We start from the raw sequence: 24,441 nt of genomic DNA, 5'->3' as shown, positions 1-24,441 counted from the left end.
AACTGGAAACGACGGCCCAGACACCATGAGTTGAATTACCACTATGAGATTGTTTGAGTGGAGCCCGCCATGTTGTTAAGCGGTTCCGAGTGCTCCGTTCCATCGGAGAGCTTGCTTGAGCGCTTCAAATCAAACAGCTGTTCACGGAACACACCTGAGGTCATTGTTTCTTGTGGGGACGCCGTTTTCAGTAAATGTGATGTCACGTGTCACAGGCGACACCTGGAAATGTAAAAATAAAAAAAAACTTTTACAAATGTTCTTCTACATGAATTAAACCGCATCGTGGAATCTGTTTCCGATGTTTATAATGAAGGACTCGGACCCGGTGTTAATGCAAGCAAACCATGTTGCACGTCCTGGCATCCTCCGGTCCGAGGTGACTGCCCAGGTATGACTGCCCAGGTGTATGTGTGACCAGATCAGAAATCCTGTTTCAGGGGAGACACCACTCTTGTATCGATGTCGTTGTCATAGTTACCGAACCGGATATGACGTCAGGAAGTTGTTGACCCGTGCTGCTGTAAATGGTCAAGGGGAATTCACAACTCGATGGTGAGGAATCCGTTCTTATCGATGGTTTGTAACCGAGTGAAGTTCGTTCAGGTTCAGGTGTTGTTTCTTTACCTCCACACATGTGTGTTTACAGGTGTCATCATGTTAATGTACAATAGGAGTTGGTTTGATGGTTTTGGGCCTTGCCGTGTTTTACAGCATCTCTGGAGTGGAATGGTGTAATTAACTTGTCCTGCTCCAGGCCGACCGGTGAAGTCAACACAGACATGAACTAAACAGGTTGATGGTTGTTTCAGTAAAAAGGAAACAAAAGTTATTAATGAATTGTTTTCTCAAATGATGACGTAATGAGGAGATTGTTACATCACTAAACACACTAAACAATGTGATTGATTGCCGGGCACAAGTCCATTTATTCCACCACAAAACGTTCACAAATCTCCGACTGTTAAGATGGCGTCTCCCTCATGTTCCACATGTCCTCCCACTTTCCTCATCATCATCTTCCTCACAATCTCTCAACATCCCGTAATTCAACAACAACATATTTTGAAAGAACGCCACAGAGATTGTTTCCTGATTAGAGATAAATCATTTAGTGAGAAACGGAACACCAGATCGAGCAGGTGTTGATGTGTCCCAGAGGTTGAGGGTGTTGCTGTCCAGGCCACGTGTACAAGTGGTAAGTTGTTGATACTTCGTAATGGTAGTTGTTCGTAGTAAAGGAAGAAACTGTTTCCCTGTAAATTGTTGTTGGGGGACCGTCTTGTGTTTTCGATTATTCTCGATCTCAGAAACCAGTGTTATCTTTCGTATCTGTCTTTTTCTAGTTATTGTATACCTGGACAGGTGAGGGTAGGTCAGATCGCTACTAACTACAAGCTTGGTCGTTAGTACTGCTAGTCTACGATATAACTGAGACATAGCTGAAGTGATCTTCATCGCTAGTTAATCGATGAGTTATCCATGTTCATTCCTAATTTGATATGGAATCGTTCCTTATCATTTACATTCATGCAGCAACGAACGGTGACATGATTCCACTAATAATATGGGATAGACACGTAATTACATGGGATAGACATGTAACGACATGGGATAGACATGTAACGACATGGGATAGACACGTAACGACATGGGATCGACATGTCGTAGGAAGATCCAACTGTGTTCTTTGTTGCATTTGAAAACCGTTGTTCTATTTTTGTTTTGCAGTGCCAGATTTGTTGCCGTTTTCTTCGCTCTTCATAAAACACGTTTTGCAACAACAACAGTCCTGTGTGGTCTCTGAGGGGTGGTCTTACTTACATACACCACATGGCCAAAAGTATGTGGACACCCCTTCTAATTAGTGGATTTGGCTATTTCAGCCACACCCATTGCTGACGTGTGTAAAATCAAGCACACAAACATGCAATCTCCATAAACAAACGTTGGCAGTAGAATGGGCCGCACTGAAGAGCTCAGTGACTTTCAACGTTTCACCATCATCGGATCCCACCTTTCCAACAAGTCAGTTCGTCAAATTTCTGCCATGCTGGAGCTGCCCCGGTCAACTGCGAGTGCTGTTTTTTGTGAAGTGGAAACGTCAAGCAGCAACAACAGCTCAGCCGTGAAGTGGTGGGCCACACAAGTTCACAGAATGGGACTGCAAAGTGCTGAAGCGCATAGCGTGGAAAAATTGTCTGTCATCGGTTGCAACACTCACAAGCAAGTTCCAAACTGATTAAAAGCAACATCAGCACAAACACTGTTCATCGAGAGCTTCATGAAATGGGTTTCCATGGCCGAGCAGCCGCACACAAGCCGAAGATCACCAAGCGCAATGCCAAGCGTCGGCTGGAGTGGTGTAAAGCTCACCGCCATTGATCTTTGGAGGAAACGCGTTCTCTGGAGTGATGAATCATGCTTCACCATCTGACAGTCTAACGGACGAATCTGGGTTTGGCGGATGCCAGGAGAACACTTCCTACCCGGATGCAGTCAGGTCAGGTATGGGAGCATGTGCCAGAACAGCGCGTCGCTGCGTCCACTTTCCGCCGGTACACCAGGGGCCTCCGTCTGGCCATCCCCCAGGCAGATGCCAGGCCCATCCCCCATCTCCTTGAGATGATGGTCAACCTGCTGCAACCATGAGGCACGTGGTCGGCCCACTGGCCTCCTCCACTCATGAGACTCCCTCGCTGAGAGAATCTGGTGAGCAGGATCAGCGTCAGGAAAACGAGCCACATGTCCATACAGCCGCAGCTGACGCTCACGGACTATGCAGGTAACAAATCTCATCCGAGTCTCTCTCAGCAACCGCTCGTTGGACACAAAATCCGACCAGCGATAGCCAAGGATTCTCCGAAGAGACCTGGTACCAAAGGAATTAAGTCTCCGTCTCAGATCCTTGGTCAAAGTCCAAGTCTCGCACCCATAGAGCAAGACTGGAAGTACCAAGGACCTGAAGACTCGGACTTTCGTCCTCCCGCACAGGTACCGGCAGCGCCACACCCCATGATCCAGTGAATCCATGACTCCCCAGGCCCGACCCAGACGTCTATTGACCTCCGGCTCACAACCTGCGGAGACATGAATATCACTGCCAAGGTAAGTGAATCTATCCACGACCTCAACATCCTCACCACAAACAGACACAGACAGGACAGCAGCATCCAAGATGTCACCGAAAGCCTGGATCTTTGTTTTGACCCAAGAAATCCGTAATCCCAACGGCTCCGACTCCTCATTCAGCACCTCGAGGGCCCCCAAGAGGATGTCTAAAGTCTCCGCAAAGATGACTGCATCATCTGCAAAATCAAGGTCCGAGATCTTGACATTGCCAAACGATGCACCGCAACTTGATCTCTCCGACATCCTCCCAAAAATCCAGTCCATACAAGTGTTGAAAAGTGTGGGGGCAAGTACACATCCCTGACGAACTCCAGTAACAACTGGAAATAAGTCAGAGGCGGTACCACCACACTTCACAGCACTCTCAGTACCAGAGTAGAGTTCAGACATCAGATCGATCAGTTTCGGTGGCACCCCACGAAGACCAAGAATCCTCCAGAGGACATCCCGATTCACTGAATCGAACGCTTTACAGAGATCAACATAGGCTGCAAGCAGCCCCTGCCGAAACTCTCGTCTGCGTTCAGTGAGGACACGAAGAGCAAGGATACGGTCAATCGTTGACCTCTTTGGTGTAAAGCCTGACTGCTCTGGACGCTGGTGCTCAAGCAGATGGTGGCGAACCCTATCAAGAATTATCCGAGCAAAGACCTTGCCCGGCACTGAGAGCAGCGTCACCCCTCGGTAGTTGTTGCAGTCTTGGCGATCACCCTTCCCTTTCCAGAGAGGGACAACAAGGCCCCTCTTCCAGTCAGTTGGGATGATGCCTGTGTTCCAGGCAGAGCACAAAACTGCATGCAACGACGCGAGTGCAGCATTTCCACCAGCCTTGAGAAGTTCAGCATGGATGCCACAGATCCCTGGAGCTTTGCCCCGTTTCAACTGGTTCACCGCAGCCCGTGTTTCCACAAGCGATGGTGGACCACAGGATTCGAAGGTCAGCAACAGGGATTGTAACACCCTTGACGTCCAACTCGACAGCTGGGGGATCAGCCTGGTACAACCGCTCAAAGTAACCGGCCCAGCGGGCCTTCACTTCAGACTCCTCTGTCAAGAGCCTACCACTCTCTGCTCGAACTGCAGTGCTCCGAGGGATGGGCTTGGATGAACGTAATGCGCGAATTCCCCTGTAAGCGGGACGAGAATCACCTGTCCACAGGTGATGCTCTACCCCTCACAGATTCCTCGCACATAGGCCTCCTTGTCCACCCTCAGTGCACGTACAGTTTTACGCCTCAGCTCCCTGAACAGCTCAGCTCTGCCATTCAGCCTGGCCCTGCGACTCTGGTCAATGGTATCCAGTGTCCGTTGAGAGACAAAATTCTTCTTTGCCCTGCGGTGAACTCCAAGGCATCCACCGGCAACATCAAGGACGGTGGTCTTGAAGGTGCTCCACAACTCTTCAGGACCCCCAAAGCACCCAGACCCCCAAGTGTCCACTCAGCCTGTTCGCAAACTCCTCAGCTACTCTCCTCATCCCTGAGCTTGGCAACATCCAGCCTAGGCTGGGATGGTACCATTCTCCAGGATTTAAGGTGCAGCTTTAGAGTTGCTACAACAAGCCTGTGGTCAGTATTGAGGAACTGAGCACTCCGGTAGACCCTGCAGTTCTGGATCATCCTCCAACGACCGTCAATGAGGACATGGTCAATCTCCTTTGCCACACCGCCAGCGTTGGAATACCAAGTCCAGCGATGAGCTTGCGGGCGCTGAAACCATGAACCAGCCACCCTAAGGCCATGACTTCTTGCAAAGTCAAGGAACTTAGTGCTATTCTGGTTCATAGTTCCTGACCCATGGGGACCAACACACACCTTATAACCATCCCTATCAGTTCCAGTCGATGCATTGAAATCCCCCAAGACTAGAAGTGTATCTCGTCTAGGGCACTGATCAACCACAGACTCGAGTGTGGCGTAGAATGTGTCCTTCACGGTGAGATCACTCGCCTCAGTCGGAGCATAAATAGAGACCAGGGAAATGACACCTAAGGAGTGACGAATCCTTAATCTCATAATACGCTCGTTGACCGGTGTTACCTCAATTATCATTGGGGTCAGCTTATTGGACACAGCTACAGCAACTCCTTGGGTATGGTAACCATCAGAGCGACCAGACCAATAGTAGGTGTAACCACCCACCATTATCTCGCCGCAATCCGGTCTCCGAACCTCAGAGAGAGCTGCAATCCCGATGTCCAAACGCTTGAGCTCAGATGATAACAGAGACAGGTGATCATCCTCTCTTAGGGATAGGACATTCCAGGCACCCACCCGAAGGGACCGCCTCAGGTTAACCCAAGGAGACCGCCGTCCTGGTGGACGACACCTCAGCACCACTCCGACACACTCTCCCGCAATCTGACCCAGGGATGTTACCCCGTGGTTTCCCTCCTATCAAAGATTGGGGGGTCCCGAAGGCTTTGCCCCAATCCCATCATCCGGTGAGCTGCCCTGCGAAGGGAAGCTGCACAGGAGAGTACTCCCACGGAGTGGGTTTTCAGATTTTTGCGTTTTGCGTTTTGCGGAATGAAGCGTTTTACGGTGGCTGGAGTGCAAATCCTGCCACCAACCTCCTAATAAGAAGTAACCCAACTGCAGGAGGACGTCCGCAGACACAGTTGGGCACTAGATATGGATGGCCGTTGGCTCACAAGGAGCTCCTCCGCCCTTTGACAGGTTTTGTTTTTAATCCTGCTGGGTGTCCATATCCAAACACCCTCCTCACCAGAAAACCTGGTGGGGAGACGGTTTAGTCGCCGACAACCCGACCATGGAACAGGTTAGTACAGGTTTACATGGTACCTGTAGCAGGTCATAGATCGAACCTGACCTGACAAAGGATGCAGTGCCAACTGTAAAGTTTGGTGGATTAGGAATAATGGTCTGGGGCTGTTTTTCAATGTTCGGGCTCGGCCCCTTCGTTCCAGTGAAGGGAAGTCTTCACGCGACAGCATACAATGGCATTCCAGACGATTCTGTACTTCCATCTTTCTTTGTGTCAACAGTTTGGGGAAGGCCCTTTCCTGTTTCAGCATGCCAATGCCACAATGCCCCCGTGCACAAAGCAAGATCCATACAGAGATGGTTTGTCGAGATCGGTGTGGAAGAACTTGACTGGCCTGCACAGAGCCCTGACCTCAACCCCATGGAACACCTTTGGGATGAATTGGAACGTCGACTGAGAGCCAGACCTAATCGCCCAACATCATTGCTCGACCTCACTGATGCTCTTGTGGCTGAATGGAAGCAAATCCCCACAGCAATGTTCCAACATGTAGTGGAAACCTTCCCACAAGAGCGGAGGCTGTTATATCAGCAAAGGGGGAACCAAGTTTATGTTGATGTCCATTATTTTGGAATGAGATGTTTGACGAGCAGGTGTCCACTTACTTTTGGCCATGTAGTGCATGTGCACCTTATTCCAATGCCATAGCCACCCACTAGGACTAGGCGGTGTGGTTCAACGAGCTAACACCCTCAACATCTCCTTTTTTAACATTACGACAGTTTTCTCGATTGTTTACACACATTTCCTGAAGCTATACCTCATTTCTCAAAACTATAAACACTAAACACAAAACAGTCAACCGTTTCTACGAAACTTCAGACATCTCTGTTAAAATGTAACACTGCGTTCAAAACCTTGTTTTTGCTCCTCAAAATGACATTTGGCATCCAAATCATACACACAAACCATCAAATGTATAAACCTCACTGAATACCAATTACACACTGGTGTCACAGAGGAAAGGCACCACTATGATAATTATCTTTAGGTATCGGTATGCTTTTTCTTTTCTGAGTTGTAACAGACAACTTACATACAGTCGCTCGTTGTTCCAAATCATTACAGAGTATACAGGCCAACTCAACTGTAAAAAGAACACACAAACACAGTGAGAATTATTTTGTTGTTTTTATTTTATTTTTCCAAATTATCGTACTGTTGGGAGGAGGAAACATAAAACAAAAATGAAACAGGAGAAAAATAATATTTAGTACTGGGAGATAATTGTGGGGAAACTTAGCTAAATATAGCATAACAATTGTGCAAATTTGGTGCTTTCCTCAAAAAATGCACAATTGTTAGGCTAAGTTGCTCCACTAAAAGTAAAAGATCAAAACAAATGCAAAACTTCAATTATATCTAAAGAACAAAATACCAAAGCTGAAGAAAAAAATGCTTTGGAAAACAAACAAAAAATAAAATAATAAATCATTGAGGGTCCTGTCTCTGCTCTGGATCAGGCTAGAGATTTTCATCGACATCACAAGCAATGTTCTCCCTGGTCAAGCAGTGGGGTAAATATTTTCTGACATGACGCATCCACCCCCAACATGACTCTGCCGGAATATCCCCACATGCCTCGTCCATTGCTTGGAGTAGGGGGACATGGGGTCGTGGGGGTTGTGGTCGTGCACCTTCCACCGCCATGCCGAGAAAAAACTCCCCTGTTGGGTTTTTATAAAACACCTCTATTGGGTATATATAAAACTCCATTGGGTATGTCACAGTAAATAATAGTAGAGCAGAGGTAAATTTCACCAATTTTTACTTACCGATTGTCATTTCTGAATTTGCGGATGACAGAAGCGGCTCAAATTCGGCTAAACTCTCTGCACGGCCTCCCTCAGGGTCAAACCACGTGGTCAACCAAAGTCGACCCGATCTCGTCTGAGATATTTTCCCTCCTTGCTCTTCCTCGTCCTCCTCCTGCTCTCTCTCCCCTCTCCCCTCTCCCCTCTCTCCTCTCCCCTCTCCTCTCTTCTCTCTCCTCTCTACAATATTGTCAGTCATTGTTCTCCAACACAGGAGAGCTCTCCTGTATCCCCTTTTTTGTGTTAAAGCTCTGATTGCTGATTGAATAATGAAAGCAACTCGTGTTTCACCTGTGAGGAGTGAGTGTGTTTAATCGATAACTGAAGTTTAGTATTTTGAATATCAGTGTTTTCCATGTGAACAAAGAGATTTCCTTGATTAAGATTGTGCAGAATGAGGAGAATTGTGTGAAGAAGTGTTTTTAAAAGGGTTAAATGAAATTGAAATCTTTGTGAAAACAAGTGAAATGTGTTTATAGATTTGACGAAATTTTCTTTCTTTTTTCACATGAACTCAAAGTTTTCCTCGTTGGGTTCACAGCACCAGTTCCAGTGTGTGAACAATCGAGAAAAACTAATATCTTGTGTTAAATGTAATTTATTCTGCTGCCCTTTTGGAAAGAGATGTAAACAGGAAACACAACGATTAAAGCATTGGAAAATGTTACCTCTGGGTAAGTACACTTTTTAACAAACCAAAGTTATTCAAATAGATTATTTATTTATTGAATATGTGGATATACTTTGACTCTCGCTCCTCTTGCAAAATTTTAACACAGGAGGACGATGCCAGGAGCTGAATAATTCAATCATAACAGTCACATCAAACTAACAGATGTCCTTGCTGTTACAGTTCACAAATTGAGTCTGGAGGTCGTGACAGTCTTTGTTTCCACTTCAGGAGACAACAGCTCTTGTGTGAGGGAGGCTCTTTGACCTCGGCCGGTGTTGAGGGTGTGCTGCAAGTCCTCCCAGCTGGTGTGCTAACTCGCACCAATTTGTCAGCATTGCACCCCTCAGGCTCAATGGCCGTTTTGTCTCCACATTTTACATCAGGTCTTGTGATGCTTGAGCTGCACATCTAAAGGCTGTTCATAACAGGGAGATGGTGCTGACTCCACCACTCTCAGGACCACCCGATTGCGGTGATACAGAGCACCTTTCGCATCCATGAGATAGGTGCGCGGGGCTACCTGTTGCACACAGGTTCCTACTTTCCAGTGACCTGTCCGGTCTCCAGGCAGCGATTTCATGTGGATGTACTCACCAACATTCAGCTCAGGTATGTCTCTGGTTGACCTGTCATGGGTGAGCTTGAATATCTACTTTTTGACACAGTTTCTCCAAGACAATTGGTACGACACAAGGCTCAAGCAAATTGTTGGCCACAAGTAAGGGCGTCTTCAGCCTTCTTGATGTCAAGCGCTGCACTGGGCTGCTATCCATACCCTTCGATTGTGTATTCCTCCACTGGAGTATGACCTTCCAGGGGTCATTTCTATCATATGCAGCTTTCTTGCAAAGGCTCTTTACGATATTGACGGCAGACTCATCTTTGCCGTTGGCTTTGGGTATTGTGGAGAGGAGGTGAGATGTTGAAATTTCCATTCGATGGTAAAGCATCTGAATTGCTCGCCTGCAAATTGCTGCCCATTGTCAGAGATTACCACGGTCCGGTTCATCGTGAGGTGTGAACTGAGCCTTGCATCACCGCATTATTGTCTCAGTAGACGCTCAGGTCGAGGAGCAGCTCAATTTCCCAGAAGTCAAAGTGGTGATCGACCATCAGGAGGAAATCTTTCCCCGTGTACTTTAATTAGTCCATACTGATGATCTGCCAGGGTCGTGTGGGCAACTTATGTGACATCGTTGTCTCCTTCTGCTGGTCATGTGCATATTAATTGTATACAGAACATTTACTGACAGTCTATGATCTCTGCCTGCATGTTTGGTCAGTAGAGAGTGTCACATGCTTGTCTGTCGCATGCATCTCCTCCAATTTGGCTGGAGTGGATTCGTGCCAGCATCTCTGGGCGCAGTGGCTTTGGTATAATAACTCTGACCTTTGAACAGCATGCTATTCTGCACACTGACTTCATCTCTACTTAGCTAGTAATCTCTAATAGCAAGAGATGCCTCCTTGCTCTGATCAGGCCATCTGGTGAAGACAATAGCTTTTAATGCTTGCATGTATTCGTCTGTCTGTGTGATGTCTGTTCTAAAGCAGGCATTGATCAGTGATGTTCAGGTAATATGCCTGATTGATCTGCTCCACATCGTACTGCTCCTGCTCTATGCTACAAACTGTGTTGGTCATGGTCCGCACTGGGTATCCTGACCACTGCTGTTTCCATTCTGAGTGTGTTGCTGATGAGCATCTCGGCTCCAGGCTTGTGCACAAGCCTGAGGCTGTCATTCTGGAGCCTGAGCAGCATGCTCTGGAGCTGCTTGGGTGCGCTTTGGAGGGGCTTTCAGGAAATGGCAATGAGCGGCTTGTGATCCATCTCTGCCGTGATCACTTCTCGGCCACACAGGTAATGGAGGAAATGTTGACAGGCAAACACCATGCTCAGGTATTCTTTTTTGATTTGTGCGTAGTTTTTCTCCATCAGCGTTAGTGCCCTTGACACATATCCAACTTGGTTGTCCCTCTCGCATGAGACAGCACCTTTGTCCATTTTGGCTTGAGTCATTTTGTATGGTGACTGGCATTGAGATGTCATAGTACCTTAATGCAGGCATGGTGGTGACCGTGACCAGCTGTCTCATTTCCTCCATGGCAGCATCGTGTTATGGTAGCCATTGCATCCTTGTCCAGCAGTCTCCTCAACGGTTCACTTACGTCAGGGAGGTGTGGCATGAATTTGGCAAGGTAGCTCACAAAGCCGATGAAACGTTGGACTGCCTTCACGTCTGCTGGGTGTGACATTTCCAGGATGGCCCTCACCTTTTTGGGATCACCCTTCAGGCCATTTGAGGAAAGTGGGTGTCCATGGAAACAGACCTTTGTCACCTTGAACTGTAGTTTCTTCAGGCCAATTCTTAGTTTCACCTGCTTGCAGTAGTCCATCGTCACCAGTAACTTTGCGTCATGGTCGCGGTCTGCTTTGTCATCTGTGTCCCTGCAGCCAACAACGAGGATGTCATCTGCAATCGGCTCGATTCCACCGAGGTTGTCCAGTCTGTCGGTTCAGTCACAAGGGCAATGTGACCGTCTGCTTCATGTCTGTCCAGCTGTGCCTTCACAGTGAACTTCATTGCGTGGAGCACATTGGATTGGACAGATACTGGCGTCCAGTTCAAAATGTACTTCTTCTGGAACTGACTCAGCCCATTGAAAACATTGTTGTACATGCTCATCACGTGTTCTTTGGTCAAAGGGCCAGTCAGCTGGTGCTCTATTTTGTGAATCTCAGCAGGGACAGTGAAGTGCATCAGTCCCAAGCGCTCACATGTGGAGCCTCACCAGAGTGGTTTTTGACTGGCCTCCACAATTTCAAACTCAAGCTTGTGTGTCCATCCATGTGTTACCCTTTTTTGAAAAGTCCCAGTGACTTCATCAGCTCGCCTGAATACAGCTTCAGTCTCATGTCACTTGGTAAGAGTCAGCTTTAGGTGCTCGATTCATCTTGTCTTTTCGGCTCATTACGTTGCATGTTGCCCCAGAGTCAAACTGGCATTGCTACAACTTGTTATGCAGTTGTAGTGTGATAAACCATGTTTTACCTCTCGACCTCACAACACCAGTGCACTCGTTTGTGTAAATGACATTGCCGCTGGTGTGGTCTTCCTCAACAAAACCAGTATTCTCCACCGTGTGTCGCTGCTCTGCTGCTGGCCTTCTCATGATTTTTAAATCTCACTTTTGCAAAGTGATTTGTCGTGCCACACGATCTGCATGCCTTACCAGAGGCTGGTCGGTGCTCTCTTCCTTGTTTGTGTGCATTGTCACAGTATTTGCACGTGGTGAGGTTGTCTGTCGACATACTGGGAGGGTGGTCGTGTTGCTTTGCTGCGTTTTGAGAGCCAGCCAGTGTCGCTGTACTGTCGTGTCGCTGTGACATTAACACTTTGATGAATGGCCTTTCCTGCTCCGTTGTTTTCATCTCCTTGTCCGTGAGCTCGGCCGCCCGACATGTTTAGAGTGAGATAATATTCCCACACGAGGTGATGGCGTGTACCCTCATTGGCAAATTAATTAATCAGCTCATCGTTAATTAAGCCATATTCACAAGATGCAGCTTTCTCTCTTGGGCACAAAACAAAATTGTCAATTGATTCACCCTCTTCTTGCTTTCAGCTGCCGAACACGTACCGTTCAAAAATTACGTTTCTCGCCGGCGTAAAGTATGTGTCCAATCCCACGAGGATAACCATCAAGTCTTTGTCCTGCTCGGCTCTGATATTCAAGTTGTGCTTATAAACATGACGACGTTCGCTGCCCATCACACTTCTGAGTTTCCGCTTGTACTTCCTCTGACATCTCATTCAGGCCGGTTACCAATAAATAATCCTCAAATTCAGCTCTAAATTTTCCCCTCTTACTTCTCGAGTCACCACTAATTTTCATCGCGTCCAGTGGTGGAATGTTGGCAGACATGTTGGTCAAGACCTGTGCCCGTGGTGTTTCACACAGCACGTTGCACAGTCTTCAGTTATTTACTCACTTTTTCACGTGTGGTGGTGTTTGTAGAAGTCTGTTCCTGAATGGGATGGGTATCTTGCATTGAGTCACTTCTGTCACCATGTTTCAGATGCTAAGAGTAAAGGACACGGAACCAGTCTTGCATGTTCGTTCCGATGTTTGCCCCCTTCAGTTGCCCTTAAAACAATACGGACGTTTTATTCAGTTTTCCTGAAAAAAAAACCACATATTCCAATTTCATGCTGGAAAATTCAACATTCAAATGGCTAATTATCAAATACATTATGTAATGTCACTTCGTGTTTCCCATCCTTCAGCTCCATGAATGTGGAATGTCGAGCCGGTTCATGTCCTTGTGACTATGTGGATGTTTATGACGCCCCCTCTTCTGAGAGTTTGCTGGTACCTGGATGTAAACCTCACTTCACATTATATAAAGTGCATGAACCTGTTCCAATAATCTGTAAAATTCCTTTTCTGTATTTACACTACTCATTTAACTAGGCCTCGTACAATGTCGAGATTTATTGTGTTATTTCACCTTTAACACCTATAATCTGTTTTATATTCACCAGATGAAGCCTCAAAAGGCTTTGCAGCAGTTGAAAACCAAAACAAGGTTTATTGGGTCGTTAACTATTCTGGTATTTGATGCACAATCCACAAAAATAACTATTACGTTTGATATCAACACAGAAGCAAACATTAAAAATTCACCCGTGCGGGAGTGACGGTCATCTCTGCGAGAAATGAAAGACAAGGTCAGCTGTGATGCAATGACACCATTCACTAACTTTTACCATGCCCAGTATAGAATATGTAGCCTCCTGAAGGTAGGGCAGTTTTTGCAAACTTTGAAGTCATGTGACACGAAAGCGAAATTCGAAAATCCGGCCCGTCCAAAATTAGATATTGTCCCATACATTCATATGCCACAATCAAATTCAAGATCGCTTGAGAAATGTAGGAGATCGATTTTGAAAATCGTCATTTTCGCAACTTCAAAGGCCTCGTGACCTTGACCTTGACCTTCGGTGACCTTGAAAGTCATACAATCGTGTACATCTCATTGACCTCTATCAGGATCACAAATGACCACATCTCCCGCTTCAACTTCATTGTGAACGGACGGACGGACGGATCGAAGGACATCGACACCCATATTATTAGATCATACTCGAAGAGATGACCTAACAAAGGACACCACGTGATCTTTGATGTCCATATCAGGGATTGATGCAGGGGGGATTGTGAAAACCGAGTTATCGGTGATAATTCGCTCGCTCTTCCTCCAAGCACAATCTTTAATGATCACCAACCAATTCAAGCAGATGGAACACACACGTGAACGTCCCTCTGAAGGATGATACACTTTCTGATGCAATTCCGTTCCTGCAAATCACCAATGCAGCAGTTTACAGTCAGGCTGAGAATCAAAACCAGGTGAGACATCTTAAAAACACCTGTTACCTCTTCACCGTCCTGTCGTACAAATCAGTAATTTCCTAATAATTATACAACACATATGGATGACATGAAGGGATTCTGCATGTTCTGCTTCTTCTTCTTCTTATTATTATTTTTCTTCTCGTGGTGCTACATCTTCTTCAGCGACTGTAAGACAGGCTCTGGCATGTGGGTTGAAAGCTTCCAGATCATCTGGTCTGCATGGCTTTGACAGTAGAGGACAGCTGAGGAGGTGCTCCATCGTTTGGGAGACTTCTCCACAGTCGCATAGGTCATTGTCATTTGTGTCATAACCCCACATCTGCATCACATCCTTACATCTTCAAACTCCCACCCTAAAGCAATGAAGGAATAACCAGATTAGCCATGGCTAACGAGCTCCTGGTGGCAGGGACTCTTTTGGGTTAAAATACAACTTGTGAGGTCGAGCTTCGTGTTGGACCAGGCCTCCATCCTGTGAGTGGGGGTGTTTCCTTTCAGGGGCTGGACATCATGGAGGAAGCTGCTCCTTGATTTGAGCCTCTTTTTGGCTGGTTCATGTTGGTACAGAGGATGACTATGGTCTAATTCCGACTTGGCTCGTTCTTCACAGGAGGTGACGTGTCTTCTGGTTGATTGTGGAGCAATGCCGCATAGGAGGTGCAGGTCGTCCACACGTGTAGGTTTCAGGCATCCACAGATGGCTCTACAGACTGTATTTAGGACTGTATCCATCTTCTTGGCATGAGAGGAGTGACTCCACACTCGGCAGGCATACTCAGCTGCCGAATAACACATGGCAAGAGCGGTGCTCCTTGATAATTACTGGACTAGTACCCCATTTTGTGTTGGCCAGCTTCTTCAGGATGTTATTTCTGGCTCCCACCTCAGCTTTTGTTTTAATGGCATAGGGTACGATATAATGTTGCTCTGAGGTAGACTGGCTTGGAGATGTGAGAAAGTCTTCTGCAATACCAGTGGACATTACGCTCTTTATTTTTATCCCTGTTCTTGAGATGAAAAGCACTGATTTGTGTTTTCTCTGGAATGGCCTGCAGATGGTTGGTTGTGTAGTAATCAGTTAGTCCAGCAAGGGCATGAGCAAGAGACTTCCACTTTGACAAAGATTCAGACCGACAGTGGGAAGAACAAGTATTTGATACACCACTGATTTTGCAGGTTTTCCCACTTACAAAGCACGTAGAGGTCTGTAATTTTTATCATAGGTACACTTCAACTGTGAAAGACAGAATCTAAAAGAAAAATCCTGAAAATCACATTGTATGATTTTTAAATAATTAATTTACATTTTATTGCATGAAATAAGTATTTGATACATCAGAAAAACAAAACTTAATATTTGGTACAGAAACCTTTATTTGCACTTACAGAGATCAGATGTTTCCTGTAGTTCTTAACCAGGTTTGCACAGACTGCAGCAGGGATTTTGGCCCACTCCTCCATACAGATCTTCTCCAGATCCTTCAGGTTTCGGGGCTGTTGCTGGGCAACACAGACTTTCAGCTCCCTCCAAAGATTTTCTATTGGATTCAGGTCTGGAGACTGGCTCGGCCACTCCAGGACCCTGAGATGCTTCTTACGGAGCCACTCCTTAGTTGCCCTGGCTGTGTGTTTCGGGTCGTTGTCATGCTGGAAGACCCAGCCACGCCCCATCTTCAATGCTCTTGTTGAGGGAAGGAGGTTGTTCGCCAAGATCTCGTGATACATGGCCCCATCCATCCTCCCCTCAATACGGTGCAGTTGTCCTGTCCCCTTTGCAGAAAAGCATCCCCAAAGAATGATGTTTCCACCTCCATGCTTCCCGGTTGGGATGGTATTCTTGGGGTTGTACTCATCCTTCTTCTTCCTCCAAAACGGCGAGTGGAGTTTAAACCAAAAAGTTCTATTTTGGTCTCATCAGACCACATGACCTTCTCCCATTCCTCCTCTGGATCATCCAGATGGTCATTGGCAAACTTCAGACGGGCCTGGACATGCGCTGGCTTGAGCAGAGGGACCTTGCGTGTGCTGCAGGATTTTAATCCATGACGGCGTAGTGTGTTACTTATGGTTTTCTTTGATACTGTGGTCCCAGCTCTCTTCAGGTCATTGACCAGGTCCTGCCGTGTAGTTCTGGGCTGATCCCTCACCTTTCTCATGATCATTGAGGCTCCACGAGGTGAGATCTTGCATGGAGCCCCAGACCGAGGGAGATTGACTGTCATCTTGAACTTCTTCCATTTTCTAATAATTGCGCCAACAGTTGTTGCCTTCTCACCAAGCTGCTTGCCTATTGTCCTGTTGCCCATTCCAGCCTTGTGCAAGTCTACAATTTTGCCCCTGATGTCCTTAGACAACTCTCTGGTCTTGCCCATTGTGGAGAGGTTGGAGTCTGATTGATTGAGTGTGGACAGCTGTCTTTTATGCAGATAACGAGTTCAAACAGGTGCAGTTAATACAGGTAATGAGTGGAGAATGGGAGGGCTTCTTAATGACAAAACAAACAGGTCTGTGAGAGCCGGAATTCTTACTGGTTGGTCGGTGATCAAATACTTTATTCATGCAATAAAATGCAAATTAATTATTTAAAAATCATACAATGTGATTTTCAGGATTTTTGTTTTCGATTCCGTCTTTCACAGTTGAAGTGTACCGATGATAAAAATTACAGACCTCTACGTGCTTTGTCAGTGGGAAAACCTGCAAAATTGGCAGTGTATCAAATACTTGTTCTCCCCACTGTATGTTGCAATGCAGAGGTCATCAGCATACAGGAAACTCCTTGTATCTGGGTGCATGGGCTGGTCATTTGTGTAGATATTGAACAGCAGGGAGGCAAGGACACTACCTTGTGGGAGGCCATTCTTCTGTCTCCACCTTGTGCTACGTTTGCCTTTCAGGTCCACAAAGAAATGCCTGTTCTCCAGCATGTTTTGGATGAGATTTATCAGTCTGGCATCTTTTGTTAGCTGAAAAAGATTCTGCATGAGTATCTTGTGATTGACAGTCATACGCTGTTGATAGATCGACAAAAGCAGCGCCAGTTATCAGCCCTTCCTCATTGTCATCTTCAATGAATTGGGGCAGATTCAGGAGCTGACCTGTGCAAGATTTTCAAGGTCAGAAACCGGCTTGCTGTGGAATAAGATGTTCATCGACAAAGGGAGCGTGTTCAAAAGGAGTCTTAAAAAAGAGGAGTCTCTCTCTCTCATGTTCAAAAACATCGACATGTTCAAAAGGAGTCTCTCAAATAGCTTGTATGTGTGGCACAGCAGGGAGATGGGCCGGAAGCTTTTGGGGATGAATGGATCTTTCCTGGATTTCAGGATAGCCACGATTTTGCTTGTCTTCAAAGCTTCAGGAACTTGCTGGAGGTCAGGAACATATGTAGTTGCCACTGAAGGGCACCTGGACCTTGTTGTTTCTTTTGTTCACACAGGATGTCGTCCAGCTGCTTTGTTTTTTTCATCACCTTGATGCCAAGTCGAAGTTCATTCAAAGTAATGGGCCTTGTTAAATTGAGGTCTTTCTGGTCCAGTACATTTGGCCTCGGGAGTTTAGCCCTGCTGGGGAGATAACCTGAGTTCCCTCGACCATTCAAAAGTAGCTGATTGGCATCTTGGTCTGCTGTGACTTCATACTTCGGTTAAGGTTTTGTAAAGTCGTTTCTGAGCATCCTTATGGTTTTCCAGGCTTTTCTGCTCCTGTGAGTCAAGTAGCAGAAAAGACTCAATCAGCTCTTGCCACTTATTTATCCGCTCCTCCGATGTGGCATTAATAAGCTTCTCTCCAGTTTCCAAGGTGTCATTCCCAAATGGATCATTCTGAAAACAAATGGTGTCGTCATTGTAGGATTCCTTGGCATCATCAGGTAGTCCTGAGATGTAGTTAGTCCTGCAGCCTCTTGGGATATTTTTCTGAAATGAGCTTTTAACCAGATCCACAAAGGCATTGTCGTTGTCAGTCGAGGATGGTAGATCTTTAATTGAAGCATCAAGATCTGCAGTGAATATCTCCCAATTTGCCTTCTTTAAATTGAAGTGTCGGTGAAAAGGGACTGACTGGGGTGCAACCACATCAATGACTAATCCTAATAGGTCGATGTTGAGAGTTTGGGATTGGATCCAAAACCACTTTCTCACACTGGTTTGCAATACGGTTTGACACAAATACCAGGTCTGGGTTGTTGCTTCATCTCCATCTGCCACTGTTTGAAGAGTGTGGAAGTTTTGTGTCATGAATGAGGGAGAGCTGATTTGTGTCTGACCAGCTTTGCACTGGTTCCCCATCTTCGTTCGTTTCTGTGTAAACCTACAGGGTGCTATGACTATTGAAGTCACCAATCACCACGTCCAGTGGGCCACAAACAAATCCATCAGGGAAGTGAAACTCTTCATTCGGATGCTTGTGCATGGCATTTACAGATATTCCCATCAAATTGATAATGAGGACTTTTATGTTATCAATTTCTGATCGAAAGGATTTTTTCAACAGCAATTCCACTTCAAACGAAGATAGCACTGCTGCATTGATCATGTGGCCTCTCAATTATGAGTGTCATTCCCCAGATTCTCGGGCGGATACTTGTAACTCCATGATTGGTCTCTTGCAGCAAAAAAAAGTCACATTTGTGTCTCACACATCGGTCAGCCAGAAGGTTTTGCTTGGCTCCTGAAAGGCCTTAGATGTTGGCCGAGATGATAGACAATGCCGGTCCTGAAAAGGACCCAAGCTTGCAACATTGTAGCTCACTGACATTGTGGTCTGAATTTAACAGAGTATTCATCTTCCACTCTCTCGTGCTTTGTTTAAAGTTAGTCGTTGCTGAGTGGATGTGGCATGGAAGGAGGATTCACAGGCAGAAGCCTGACAGGGACCGCAACGTGAACGCTCCTTCGATGGCCCCCATACACGACTTGGGACACAGGGGAAAATCATGCATGTTCCATCCAATCATTATTCTGGTTCCAGGTTCCCATGCATCGTTTTACTTGCTGTTTCTTGTTCTTGCATACAGCAGCTTGGCTGCTGGGTCACTTTCATTTTATTGGGGCACAACTATGCCACTGATGCTGTGCCCCTATACCAGCACACTGGTACTCATTTCACTGACCTCGGAAAGATGACTGGCTGAGTAAACCCCACGTGGTGTTAATTCAGCAGCCAAGAGGACAAACTCAGGACCATAAGATCCCAAGTGAGCCACCCGAACCACTAAGCCAACACCAAGCTTTTGTTTTACATGTTTAAAACTCTTCATAATATCCTTTTCATGGTGTTTTTTTTCTTTCTCCTCCCTCCCAGTAAACCCCCTCACACACTCTAATCCCTCTTATCTTCTCCTTCCCAGCTGGGCAAGTTTTGTGGTTGGACAACTCCACCCCTTGTGACCTCAACTGGCTCCGCCCATTTCGTGAATTTCACCCGAAGGGGAACGGGCTTCCAATCTTCTTTCATATCACTATGCACCTCGTCTATCTGGGTCCTCATTGGCTCGTTCACTCTTCAGTTTCTATATGTTCTGTTGGTGTCACCTCGTGTCATTTCCCCTTCCTGTTTTTTGCTGTACTCGTGTCCTATATCTGATATATGTCATTCCTTTTACAGGTATCTCCATTTACCATCTTCCCTCCCATGGTGTTTCATTCGTTGTTTCCATGTTCTCTGTTACCATTTCATCATTCATAACAGTTTAATCAACTGTGTGAGAAACCAACAACAGTTCACTTAACTTCGTCAACAACATGAATGTATCTGAAGGTTTTGTTCCTTCTCATTGTCACAGATGGTTTGTGAAAACAAAGATTTCACCTTGAGAAACAAAAGGTGAAGATTTAAAACATGAGCTTTTACAAAGTAAAGAAACTCCACCAAAGTGGTAAATTTATTTTAACGTCTTTATGTGAAACGGAACATCATGATTTAAACCCCACGACCGCTGTCACTTGAAATCCTTGAATTTTCATCCTCACAACGTTTTAAGTTTGAAACATGTCCAGGGTTCTGATGTTAAACATCATTGTAGATATTTACTTTGTTAAAGAGTAAATGAGGAATCGCTCTGGTACGATCACAATACCTACTGAGCTCACCTGCTGGTCACTATGATCATGTTACTCTGTTTATGGTTTGGCATGAGGTGTGGGTTTTGGTTTGGGATCATAAAAACCATAATTAACCTGATTGTGTTCATAATGTGGTCGATTTGGGTGAGATCTTTCAATGGAGGGTTTTTTAATTTTTATATATATATATATATATATATATATCTATCTATATATATATATTTTTTGTACAAAAATAAAACTTAGAAAAGTTATTCTTTAGATTCTGCTTTGGTCTTGACCCTGTGATTTGACCTTGGCAGATAAGATCACATGATCAGAGCAGAAACGTTTGAAACAATGTGACAGATTTGATGGATTAGTCGGACGCAAAGGAATTTTCAATAAATGTAAAGTTTAAGTAAACGAATCGCAGAAAGAGATGAAGCCTGGATGTGAAAGCACATCCTGAAGATGAAGAATTTGATCGTTTATAACAGAACGTGGTGCTTTGTGAGGGGAAAACCAGACATCCATTTTTAAAGGATTGATCTGATTGTTATTTCAAATCCCAGTTTGAATGACAAGATCACATGACTTGGCACAGAGATGTAATTTATTCACAAACGAGCTTTGTAATTCCACATATCTCCTGATACAAACATCACCTTTCTCTACTAATCAAGAAACCTTTCATTATGAAGATGCTTCGAGATGCTTCTAAACATGGTGGAGCTGTCTCCAGTCCCACCTTGAGATAAAATCTCTTGTTTTCCCTCCAACCCAGTGCTAGTTCAGAGTTCTCTCAAAGACGATGACACAAAGTTCAGGAAGTTTATTTTATTGGATTTACACAATCGTTATCTCTATCTCTATCTCTATCTCTATCTCTGTCTCTGTCTCTGTCTCTCTCTGTCTCTCTCTGTCTCTCTGTCTCTCTCTCCTGTTGTCTCCTTGCTATGATTATGAAAATATAAACTCGATTCTGTTCTCTTTTAACTCTCACATGGTGTGAACAGAGATGGTCTTGGTGTCTTCCTGAAACCACCATTTTCAGGGATTCCTGATGTTCCATCGAAGCTTATTGAAGTGCATTTGCAAAAGAAGTCGAATGTCCAGAACAGCTCAGTTTGTGGTTAGAAAAAGGAACCTGATTTGTTCAATTAACCAACCAATGTGTAACTATACACCACCTTTCCATCTCACTTCTCTTCCAATCAATCTATTAGCTTTGTAAGAGCAGATATACATTCTAATGTTCTCCGAAGCCAGACTCTCTCAGCTTGATAACCCCATCTCAAGTATCATGGTTATTATCATTATACAGTATTGTAATATACTTTTCCATTCCTGAAATGTGTTGAAAATCAGGATTTCAGAAGAGCAAATGTTCAGTGACACCAACCACCTCAAATGAAAGGGAAAGCCTGTTGTTGGCTTCGTGGCGAGGGTGGCTGGCTTGGGATCTTAGGGTCCTGAGTTTGAGCCCTCATCCCGCTGAATTAACACCAGGTGGGGTTGACTCGGCCTGTCATCTTTTTGAGGTCAGTGAAATGAGTACCAGTCTCCTGGTATGGGGGCACAGCATCAGCGGCATCGTTGCGCCCCAACAAAATGATAGCGACCCGGCAGCCAAGCTGCCATACACAAGAAGAAGAAGAATGAAAGGAAGTCCATGCACCACAAAATCCTGAAAACATAAATCCCTTTTTAACAGTTATAATCAGATAAAAAAATTTAAAAATACTCCGACCAATACAAATCGATGACAGCAAGTCACTCATCCTTAAAGAGAGGTCAGGGTCGTGCTCACATGGTTGTTTGTGAAATCACTCTTCGGGTTATTTCAGTCCGACCTCGATGTGCTGTGAGCAGAAGCAACTCTCTCCGTGGATTTTCTTCCATCCAATGTTTTTGGTTCACATTTGCAGCAAGACCTGGCGTGAAGGACTATAGTTTGTAATAAGCTCTGATCACCAGATGGGGGCAGAAATTCAGGCACTGAACCACCAGCTGGTGTTTTCACCCCGAGGACTTTGATAGGGAAGTGAAAGAGTAAACAAGGAGGAGGTGTTACTGTAACCAGATGAACGAGACAGGGTGTGGTGAAGAGGGAGCCATTTTACAATGAAGATGGAAATAAACAGGTGTGTTACCCAATCATGTGCACGGTGGTTCAGAAATCCACACAAAGCTGTTCTTTCCTCCCATTTCAACCACAACTTGGGTGCTGAGAATGAGGGAGAGAGAGAGAGAGAAGTTACAATCACATTGTTATCCCGACACGTCATCTTCTCGGCCAGTCTGACTCTATTACGAATGTTCGTGCTAAGCTTGGTTCCTTGTATGACTTGTTGGACCGCTTTTGGCCAAAACAGGGAAATAAATGGTAATGTCAGGATAAAGGAACTTGTGATCACACGCTCTGGCACCAAGGAAGGTCTTCATGAAGGTCACACGTGGAGAAATCCAAACACGATGAAAGGGTCTACAGTCCATTACACCTGCACGGCATGATTATCCCAACATCAGCAGGTACAGCAGGACATGTACTATGAACTAAGAACGTACTAACAATGAAAACACACAAAAGATAACACATCTGAATGTGCATAGTATGTACGTCTCCATTGTTTTAAACATTTGACAACTCATGAAGTGTTTAAACAAATATTTAATTTTTGACAAGGACATGAGGGAGTCATCAGTTACTTTTTACATGAATGTATAACATAAACATTGGTTGATAAAGGACAAATCAACACAATATTGCAGATGGGATTTGAACCTTGGGATCCATCAGGGTTATTGAGCTAAATGTTCATTTGGGGAAAAAAAGAAAACCAGTAAACCCCAAGTCTCTGCTTTTCATTCGTACATTTTCGGGTGTGCCAAGGAAGGACTTTGCATAAAGGAGGATGTCCAGCCAGCGTCTGGCTTTGGAGGCCAGCTTTGAAATGTGGCTTCAAGAGAGATTGTGGCTGAGAGTGAGACCCAAGAGTTTGAGTGACGAAACTTCTTCGAGAAGGTTTTTGAGAAAGGAGATGGGAGGGTTTGCGGTCCTTTAGGTCTCAGGAGAGAGAAAGATAAAGATAGAGATAGAGATTGATATTTCTATTTTTTTGGTTAAAAGGCATTTTCCAAGAGTTTGACCAGTTTGTGATTTCTTCAAGATCTGAATAGAGGGAAGAGGAGGTCATCAGCAAAGATTTAAAGAGGAGAATTAGAGAGATCGTTGATGAAGATTCGGAATAGGATGGGGACCAAGAACACTACCTTGGGGGTACTCCAGCTTTGGCAGGGAGAAGGAGAAGGAAAAGGAAGGATTCCGTTGAGAACCACCTGCTGGCTATGAAAGCTGAGGAACTTAGAAATCCACGAGTGGAGATGGCCTTGGATTTCATATGCAGACAGTTTGCAGAGTCGGGCAGGATGCCAGACTGTATCAAACACTCGAGATATTTCCAGAGAGACGGCCCGGATCTTATGTTGATGTCTGATGTTGATCCATTGTTGGGAGAGTGGAAGCAACATGTCCAAGGTAGAGTGACCAGGTCTGAATCCGAATTGATGATCTGAGGTTAGGCTGTTGTAAAAAAGGAATGATTTTATATCAACTGTAGTGAGGATTCCATGACCTTGCTGATAATTGTAAGAAAGCTAATTGGTCTGGAGATAAGGTGTGTGAGTTTTTTTATTCCTCATCTCCACCTTCTCAAACAACGCTCTTACAGTCGTATAAAATCCACCCTACCTTTACTTTTTCTTCATCTACAATTTCCTGTTTTAAAAAAAATAAAATCGAGGCTCATGGAGGAGCTCGAATATAGAGCGGATCATGATGTAACAGAACAAAAGGAACAGTGGGAGGGGAAAACACACCGACAATGGGGGTGAGGGGCAAAATGGAATGAGACCGAGACAAACGAGGGATGTGGGGAAGAATGAGGGAGAGGGGATGACACATGGGGTGGATAAGATGAACACAGAAGCATACTCTGAAGAAGGAAAAATTGGGAATTTAGAAAGAGGTAAGCTTGGGAGTGGGAGGGGAGAGGTATAAAAGATCTTCGTTTTGGATGAGAGATGATCTGAGATGGTGGTCAACAGCTGTCCTGACGGCATGGAGGGAAGAATGACATTGAGGAGAATGTGGAAGTTGTTTCCACAGATGAAAAAAAGGGAACGAATTACTGGAGGTGAGCAGTGGTTCTGAATATTTGGAGTTTCATGAGAATGTGGTTGCTGGTGAACCGCATGCTCCCTGTAAAAACACATGGTTGGGGGGACTAAGCACGGAGAGAGCAGAGGGTGCAAGACCAGAAACAAGATGGAAAACACATCCGCTTTCATCATTTCACATCCATTTCTTCCTCAAGCTGATCGCTTGTTGATGTGTAAACTTGAATAATCATAACATCCACTTGGTCAGCTCGAATCCTCAAAAATAACATCCTTGGGAGAAATTAACTTTGGAGAAACTTTCCACCATTTTAACAGCTTTTCTCATTTCTCTTCCCCCTCAAATAGATTACCCTCCCATCATAATTCATGAAATCACCATATTTATATC

General features: G+C 45.1%; 2 long non-coding RNA genes across 6 annotated transcripts in view; one reads left to right on the top strand and one right to left on the bottom strand.

Moving 5' to 3' along the window:
* Positions 1-306: 306 nt before the first annotated feature.
* The window catches only part of LOC147034207 (uncharacterized), a 36,427-nt gene continuing 12,292 nt past the window's right edge, over positions 307-24,441 (top strand). Inside the window, exons 1-2 of the long non-coding RNA XR_015057546.1 lie at positions 307-612; positions 715-795. This is a non-coding gene — a long non-coding RNA (uncharacterized LOC147034207). The remainder of the gene's footprint in view (positions 613-714; positions 796-24,441) is intronic.
* Positions 9,334-24,441, bottom strand: part of LOC147034208 (uncharacterized) — a 27,207-nt gene continuing 12,099 nt past the window's right edge. For 3 of the 5 annotated variants that reach the window (XR_015057541.1, XR_015057538.1, XR_015057540.1), the window contains exons 2-4: positions 22,025-22,098; positions 21,682-21,902; positions 9,334-13,770 (exon numbers count right to left, since the gene is read on the bottom strand). This is a non-coding gene — a long non-coding RNA (uncharacterized LOC147034208). Of the gene's footprint in view, positions 13,771-21,621; positions 21,903-22,024; positions 22,424-24,441 lie in introns of those variants that run through there. The other 2 variants (XR_015057539.1, XR_015057537.1) reach the window with 2 other exon arrangements.

This window comes from Eptatretus burgeri, chromosome 1 (genome assembly GCF_056783735.1).
Source record: "Eptatretus burgeri isolate ZD-2024b chromosome 1, Ebu_testis_v1, whole genome shotgun sequence".
Classification (NCBI taxonomy): Eukaryota; Metazoa; Chordata; class Myxini; order Myxiniformes; family Myxinidae; genus Eptatretus; species Eptatretus burgeri.
This window is presented reverse-complemented; position numbering and strand designations above follow the sequence as displayed.